This window comes from Vipera ursinii, assembly GCF_947247035.1.
Source record: "Vipera ursinii genome assembly, chromosome: 9".
In the NCBI taxonomy this organism is placed as follows: domain Eukaryota; kingdom Metazoa; phylum Chordata; class Lepidosauria; order Squamata; family Viperidae; genus Vipera; species Vipera ursinii.
The window spans coordinates 21,581,426-21,590,014 of record NC_139523.1 but is presented as its reverse complement, the minus strand read 5'-3'; the positions used below and the strand labels follow the sequence as shown (position 1 = coordinate 21,590,014).

Below are 8,589 nucleotides of genomic sequence, written 5' to 3'. Positions count from 1 at the left end.
CAGGAGAAACTATACACCATCTCAGACAGGTGATTGTCTAGTCTCTTCTTAAAAATTTCCAGTATTGGAGCATTCACTGTTTCTGGTGGCAAGCTGTTCCATTGGTTGATTGTCCTCACTGTTAGGAAGTTTCTCCTTAATTCCAGGTTGCTTCTCTCCTTGATTAGTTTCCAACCATTGTTTCTTGTCCGGCCCTCTGGTGCTTTGGAGAATAGTTTGACCCCCCTCTGCCTTGTGTCAGCCCCTCAGATACTGGAACACTGCTATCATGTCTCCCCTATTTCTTCTTTTCTTTAGACTAGCCAAACCCAAGTCCTGCAGCCGTTCTTCGTATGTTTTAGCCTCCAGGCCTTGGATCATCTTAGTTCCTCTTCTCTGAATTTTTCCCCAAACTCTCAACATCTTTTTTGTGATATGGTGACCAAAACTGGCTGCAGTATTCCAGGTGTGGTCTTACTAGGGTTTTGTAAAGAGGTACTAATTATACTTCGCGTGATCTTGATTCTATGCCTCTGTTTATAGAACCCAGGATTGTATTAGCTTTTTTGGTCAAGAAGGCTTCCTTCGGCATTTTATGGAGATTGTATCATAGCAGAGAAGGCTGTCATATCTTGATCGTATCTTATGGGGAATATATCTTATAGGAGAAGGTCTTCTCTGGATTGGCTCCCTCCCTTTGGAACATCAGTTCCTGAGAAATAAGATTGGCCCCCACTTTGTTGCTTTTCCACAAGGCCTTAAAAGGCCTGATTATTTTTTTTCAGTGGGCCCGGGGACCCCAAATGGAGGTGGCTGTTCTGCTGCCATGGACGGTGGTGAGAGTGTGGTTTTTATGTTGTGCATTTGTAATGTTGTAAGCTGCCTGGAGTCTCTGTAAGTGAGTTGGGCTGCTGTATAAAATTGTTTAACTTGTTCTACTTAGAATATTGTTCTCAACGAGATGTTTGATCTTTTTTAACATACAGTCATATAACTAATGATATATTGATTGTAGCCCTAATTCTAGTATTGTTTAAGGACGTTTTCCCTCATAGCAAAATAGGAACAAAATAAGTGTATGCCAAAAATGGGGGCAAAGGAAGCTACGGGGCTGTGTCGTTCCACACAATGTACTTTTTACTGCAGAGTGTGTTCTTCATACAACGAACTAGTTTAATTTTAAATTTGCTTAGGGGTTTCGGCAGGTTTCTTGATATCAATCTAATCCCAACACTGTGTGAACTCAGGGAATAAATTTGTTAATCGGATTAAGGGGCTGTTTGAATAAAAGTCTTTCTGTTGAATTGAGGATGTGTAATAGCTAAAGCAACCTTAAACATTTAAAAACCAATTCATTGAGACTCTGCTTGTTTTAATTTATTTCCAAACTCTCTTTGCAGGAAATCCCATTTTAAGATGCTCCTGCAGATTGCTTTAAAAAAAAAAATAGCCCGGCACTGTTTGCATCCTTGACTAAGCTTTTTGTGTATATTTGAGATGGCAGTACAATGTTCCCTTCTTTTCTTTTATAGCAAGTAATACTTTTCCTTTACACAAGCCCTACAGCAAAGGTCTACATCAGGGGTCCCAAACCTGCAATCCATGGACCAGCACTGGGCCACAGCGTGGCGGAAACCAGGCAACACAAACAAGTGAAGCCCCATCCAAAATCAGAACCAGTCCTAGTTGCCCAAAAGGTTGGGCACCACTGGTCACATTGTTGATTAAAAAAATGCAAATTCTGTACAAACTGGATCACCTAATCAACCATGTCAAACAGGTCTCCTCCCACCCAAAACCAATATTCAGCAATTACCGAAAGAAATAGCAGAAAAGACCTTCCCCCCCCCATGTAAGGCCAGGAAAGGGTAGAATTAACAAAGATATGCAAAGGATCAAGGGACGCGGTGGCTCAGTGGGTTAGGATGCTGAGCTTGTCGATCAGAAGGTCGGCGGTTTGGCAGGTCAAATCCCGAGTGCCGCGTAACAGAGTGAGTGCCGGTTACTCATCCCAGCTTCTGCCAACCTAGCAGTTCGAAAGCACATAAAAATGCAAGTAGAAAAATAGGGACCGCTACGGTGGGAAGGTAACAGCGTTCCGTGCGCCTTTGGCGTCTAGTCATGCCGGCCACATGATCATGGAGATGTCCTCGGACAAGCGCTGGCTCTTCGGCTTTGAAACGGAGATGAGCACCGGCCCCTAGAGTCGGAAACGACTAGCACACATGTGCGGGGGAACCTTTACCTTTACCTTTATGCAAAGGATCAAATTCCACCCTGATCCTTCCCGAGTTAAACCCACTCAGAGAACACAGTCTGGCTGTTGCAACTTAAAACGAAGATTCGGTTCATACATGCTAAATATCCCACTGATCTCTCAGTGGAATGTGGGCAGGGAGAACGGGTATTTCACTTCACTAGCAGAGCAATGTTTTTTCCCCCCCCCACATTTGGCAGTTTTAAGATGTGTGGACTTCAACTCCCAGTCCGCCCACCTTAAAAAGGCCAAGATCGAAAAGTATCAGATAGAGAACGAAATGCAGTTCCAAATCCAAAATGTTGAGACTCTTCCAGGACCCAGTCAGCACGCTGAGAATTCTGGGAACAATATTCCCAATCTAAGTATATACCGGTAGAGCAGAATAATAGAGTTGGAAGGGATCTTAGAGGTCTTCTAGTCCACCCCTCAGCTTGAGACCGCTGGAGTTGCTTCCCTGGGTGTCTCTCTTCCTCTCTTTGTGTGTGTGTGTGTGTGTCAAAAAAGTCAATTAGTTTACAACCCACACATAAAAAAAAGGATGGGGCTTCAATTGCACCCACCATCTTCCCTTCCTGGACCTACAGATGCTTCTGTTAAAATACGTTTCCTTGGAAATCAAACTTCAGCAGTTCGGTTCCGTCATGCACAAATATTATTGAAGATGAAAAGTTCGTGTTTTCGCCAGCAGAGGGAGCTCACTACCGCTAGTACTGTACTTGAAGTAACCTCTGCAAAAACAAAAAAATCCTCATTTGTACATAAATGTGAAACCAGCCCTGGCAACTTCCCCCCCCCTTCCCCCCCCCCCCCGTGGCAATCACTGTTTTCTGCTAGCTCCCCAAGGCTTTAGCCACCCTTAGTAGCATTGCTGTTAAATGAGTGCTTTCCTTCTTATTCACTTCCCTTCTTTATTTTTTTTAAAAAAGAAAATCTTATTGATTTTCTAGTTTTACATTTAAATATTTGAAAAAGCAGCAACGTGGCGGCTGAGTTGGTCAATGGGAAATTTAAAAAAACAAACTAACCAGGACATTGATTCTCGAAAAAAGATTGAATGTTTAAAACAACCAACATATGCATAAACTAAAAATGATTGATAAATGTAAAAAAAGCTATTTTTTATTTAAACGATATAATAAGAATGGTATTAATTTAAATATGAAACAGTAAATCCCGAGGGGAAAAGAGAGGGAACGTTTAATGTAAGGGTGTGACATCTGTACTAAAGATATTTGTATGTTATTGAACGATTGACCAACTCACTTTCCTTCTTATTCACTTTCCTTTTTTTTCTTCCAACACCACCCAAGGGCAGCTGAAGGTCTGGGAATGGCTTTTATCAGCGCTCTCTTGGAGGGAGGTCAGAGGCCTGGCAGGAACTGGGAACAGAGGCATGATAAAGATAGTCAAAGGAACCACAAAGGTCATTGCAGCGATATTTGTTTATTCACCTGGCACTGAGGAACAGCCTCAAGGTAGAAACCCCCCCCTCCCCCGTGGCCACCTGCCACTGGATAATATTCAATAAATTAAATAACAGGGGAGAGTTTTGAATGCCCGCTTTATCAGCAAAATATAGGTAGTTTCCAATTGACAACCATTCCTTTAGTGACCGATTACAACGGCCCTGAAAAAAGTGACTTATGACAGGTCCTCCCACTTATGACCATTGCAGCATCCCCACTGTCATGTAATTTGGGTACTGGCGAACCAGCATGTATGTACAATGGTTGCAGCCTCCTTGGGTGGGTGTGGGTGTCACGTGATCACTTAAGAGCCGTGGCAAAAAAAAAGAGTAAAAGTTGGCACAATTCCTTTAGTAACTTCCTTGCTGAGCAATGGAGATTCCAGTCCCAACTGGGGTCATAAGGGGGAGAATTCCCTATAAAGGGTGTCGCTAGGGTACAAAGGTACTTTCACTCAGAGTAGCTTCTCAAAGCTAGCTGGGGAATTCTGGGAGCTGAAGTCCAAGTTGTCTTCAAGTTGCCAAATTTGAGCAATCTTCGATTAAAAGCACCTTTACGAGGCCAGATGATACCAATCTAATCGCAGAAAGTGAAGAAGAACTAAAGAGCCTCTTGTTGCGGGTGAAGAGGGAGAGTGCAAAAGAAAACCAAGAGAGTGCATTAAGAAAACCAAGATCATGGCATCCGGCCCTCTCAATTCCTGGCAAATAGATGGGGAAGAAATGGAGATAGTGACAGATTTTATTTTCCTGGGCTCCAAGATCACTGCAGATGGGGACTGTAGCCAAGAAATTAAAAGATGCTTGCTCCTGGGGAGGAAAGCCACGGCAAATCTAGACAGCACACTAAAAAGCAGAGACGTCACCCTGCCAACAAAAGTGCGTATAGTCAAAGCTATGGTCTTCCCAGTTGCAATGTATGGCTGTGAAAGCTGGACCATAAAAAAGGCTGAGTGCCAAAGAATTGAGGCCTTTGAACTCTGGTGCTGGAGAAGACTCCTGCGAGTCCCTTGGACTGCAAGGCGATCAAACTGGTCAGTCCTAGAGGAGATCAACCCTGACTGCTCTTTAGAAGGCCAGATCCTGAAGCTAAAACTCAAATACTTTGGCCACCTAATGAGAAGGAAGGACTCACTGGAGAAGAGCCTCATGCTGGGAAAGATTGAGGGCAATAGAAGAAGGGGGTGACAGAGAATGAGGTGGCTGGATGGAGTCACTGAAGCAGGAGGCGTGAGCTTAAATGGAGTCCAGAAGATGGTAGAGGATAGGAAGGCCTGGAGGAACGTTGTCCATGGGGTCGCAATGGGTTGGACACGACTTCACAGCTAACAACAACGGGACCTTTGCAAAAATATTCCATTTGCATTCCTTCCTTTCCTTATCTCTGCAGCCCTGTGTCAAACCTTAAGCCTGGATCGGCTGAGGACGTGCTGCAGGTTGGATCAACAGAGACCAACTTAACCATTTGAACCATTAACATAGATCTGTGGGACTGTTGCTTCCTTGTAGCTCCAGTTGGGGTATGTGTGAAACGAAGGAAACCTCCATGTGTGTGCATCCGTGCCCTTCTGAATCAGCTCGAGAGTTACCGGTAGTCCTAAATGAGCCTTAGAGTTCATTTAATCTCTGTTCAAAGTTACAAGGGCACTGAAAGAAAGGGCTTGTGATCATTTTTCACACTTAACGGCCATTACAGCATCCCAATTGTCACACAATCAAAATTTGGACACTTGGCAACTTAATTCGTATTTATGACGGTTGCAGCGTCCCTGGGTCTCGTGATCTCCTTTTGCGACCTTCTATTAAGCAAAGTCAATGGGGAAACCAGATTCACTTAACAACCGGGTCACTAACTGAATTGCCGTCATTCACTTAAAACAACCGTGGCAAAGAAGGATTTAAATGGGGCAAAATTCACTTCACAAATGTCTTGCTTATTAACAGAAATTCTGGGGCCAATTGTGGTCGTAAGTCGAGAACTGCTTAGTGGCGACTTCAACTATTTATTTAGGGGACAGCTGAGTTACACCCAGAAAGTGGAGTAACACCCACACCCATCTGAAGCACCTTTTCCGCTCCAGATCCAACTAGCTGCACATTTCTCCCCGGAGGAATTTGTGCCTCATCCTCCCTCTTTGCAAAAGTTAAACCACAGAGTCATGCTAAATGTTCTGTGTTTTTTTTTTTTAAATAAACTGAATGGCAACTTGGTGGAAACCACAGACCATGAACGGGGAGGAACAAAGCACCAGCAATTTTTGTTGTGTTTTATTTGTCACCTAAGTCCAGTTGCACAATTATCTATTGGACTTATGTATTTCATATTTACATTTATTTACCTGAAGCATCTTCCGCCCGCTGAGAACGGGGATAGAATGCACAACCCTAGGCCAATCTCAGAATGAAAATAGTAAGGAATGAGACCCAAATGTGTGGCGGAAGCGGATTCCTGATAAATGTAATGTGTAAATGTGGAGATCCTCTACTTCAATGTTTGTAAATATGGGGAACTTTTAAGAGATATGGACTTCAACTCCCGGAATTCCCTAGCCATCCATGCTAGCTAGGGAATTCTGGGAACTGAACTTCACATGTTCTGGCTGGGGAATTCTGGGAGTTGATGTCCAAATCTCTTAAAGTTGTCAAGGTTGAGAAAGACTGCTCTATCAGATGGAGAGTCGGTCCTGTGTCTAGAATTCAGAGAAAACAAAACGAATATTTATAGCTATGCTTTACAAATATTTGCTATTGCTAAGCACATTGGTTTGTGCTTAAATTGTAAGCCGCCCTGAGTCTTCGGAGAAGGGCGGGATATAAATGGGATTAAATATATATATATATCCCAGACATCAGGCATTTGAAAAGGAAAAAGCAGAAACACTATAAACCATTGCAAATGTAAAAGAACAAGGACCAATTTCAGGGATTTATGCAAGGGGGGGCGGTGGCCAAGAAAGTCAAGATAGCAGCCACCGTTCTGTGTTCAAAATCCCTACTAAAGACCAAACAAGCCAGCTGGAGGATTGGGGGGTTCTTGGGAATCCAAGCGCCGCTGGCTCCGGAATTCTGACAAATTGAACTCCACACGTGCTGGCTGGGGAATTCTGGGAGTTTAAAACCCACCCATCTTCAAGTTGGAGAAACGCTGGTTGAGCCACCCCCCCTGTCCGCTTCATTCCTTGTTTGTTTTGTGTTTAGTTTTTTCCCCGAACCCAACAAACCCGAAGCGATTTGGTTAGTCCAGCGTTTCCCAACCTTAGGAACTCGAAGATGCGTGGACTTCAACTCCCAGAATTCCCCAGCCAGCATAGCAGCATCCCCCCCTGGGGAATTCTGGGAGTTGAAGTCCACGCATCTTCAAGTTCCTAAGGTTGGGAAACGCTGGGTTAGTCGGTGGCGCCAAAGCAGAGAAAGAAAAAAAGAAAAGAAAAAAAGAAAGAGGCTTCAAGTCAGGACTCGGATCCGCAGCTCGTGGGAAGGCGCGACCCTGGCAAAGGGCGGGAGAGTCCCCGCTCGCCCGACCCGAGGCTGGAGCGGCACGGACGAAGGGCTCCACCTGGTCTGGCTGGCTCCAGCGCCGGCCCCGAGCCCACCCGTGTCTAGACCAGGGGTCTTCAAACTTGGCCCTTTGATGACTTGTGGACTTCAACTCCCAGAATTCCTCAACCAGCTTTGCTGGCTGAGGAATTCTGGGAGTTGAAGTCCACAAGTCATCAAAGGGCCAAGTTTGAAGACCCCTGGACTCTTAGACGACGCTGCCCGCCGGCTGGGCTGCCCCGTGACATTCCGACGTGGCCAGCATCGGAATCCCGGGTAGCTTTTGCAGCGCAGCAGCCGGAGCGAGCGCGCAAGCGAGAGGAGGGCCGCCCAGGAGGAGGAGGAGGCGGCGGCGGGGACGAGGGATCCGGAACAGGCGAACGGGGCGGGCTCCTGCTTCCACCGCCGCCCGCCCGCCCCCCCTTCGGTCCAGCCCTTCCCGGAGAGGCGCTCCCTGCCACAGGAAGCCCCGCCAGCGGCCTCCCAGGGCCCCGCAGGGCGAGCCACAAGGCCGAGCAGGTCCAGGTGAGCCCATCCCGCCCGGCGGCCGGCCCTGCTCTCTCTCTCTCTCTCTCTCTCCCACCCTCCACCTCCCCGACTTGGCGGCCGGGGCAAGGCAGGCCGTGGGAACGGGCGCGGGAGAGGCCGCGGGAAAAGGGGACGCGCGTCCTGCCGGGGAAGGAGGCTCCGCCGGGGCGGGCATTGTCTCGCCCCGGGCGTTTGCAGCGGGGGAAGAAAAGGAGCCAAAGGCAGCGGGTCTGGCCGGGGGGGGGGGGGCGCCGGGTTTTTTTTCTTGTTTTCCTGTTTTGTTTGTTTGTGCCCCCCCACGCCACTTTCCCTCCCCCTCCTCTTCCCTCCTCTTCCCCCTCCCCACTTGCCCTCCCCTTCCCTTCCCTGCTTCCCCCTCCCCACTTGCCCTCCCCTCCCCTGCTTCCCCCTCCCCACTTTTCCTCCCCTCCCCTGCTTCCCCCTCCCCACTTTCCCTCCCCTCCCCTTCCCTGCTTCCCCCTCCCCCCTTTTCCTCCCCCCCTTCTTCTCCCTCCCCCCTTTTCCTCCCCCTCCCCTCCCCTGCTTCCCCCTCCCCACTTTTCCTCCCCTCCCCTTCCCTGCTTCCCCCTCCCCACTTTCCCTCCCCTTCCCTGCTTCCCCCTCCCCCCTTTTCCTCCCCCCTTCTTCTCCCTCCCCCCTTTTCCTCCCCCTCCCCTCCCCTGCTTCCCCCTCCCCACTTTCCCTCCCCTCCCCTGCTTCCCCCTCCCCACTTTTCCTCCCCTCCCCTTCCCTGCTTCCCCTTCCCCACTTTCCCTCCCCTTCCCTGCTTCCCCCTCCCCCCTTTTCCTCCCCCCTTCTT

The 8,589-nt window shown here is 47.9% G+C and overlaps 1 protein-coding gene across 4 annotated transcripts in view; it reads left to right on the top strand.

Moving 5' to 3' along the window:
- The first annotated feature begins 7,577 nt into the window (after window positions 1-7,577).
- The window catches only part of ARHGEF1 (Rho guanine nucleotide exchange factor 1), a 59,997-nt gene continuing 58,985 nt past the window's right edge, over window positions 7,578-8,589 (top strand). For all 4 annotated transcript variants that reach the window (XM_083369379.1, XM_083369378.1, XM_083369380.1 and 1 more), the window contains exon 1: window positions 7,578-7,766. The gene's annotated coding sequence lies outside the window, so the exon portion shown is untranslated. The remainder of the gene's footprint in view (window positions 7,767-8,589) is intronic.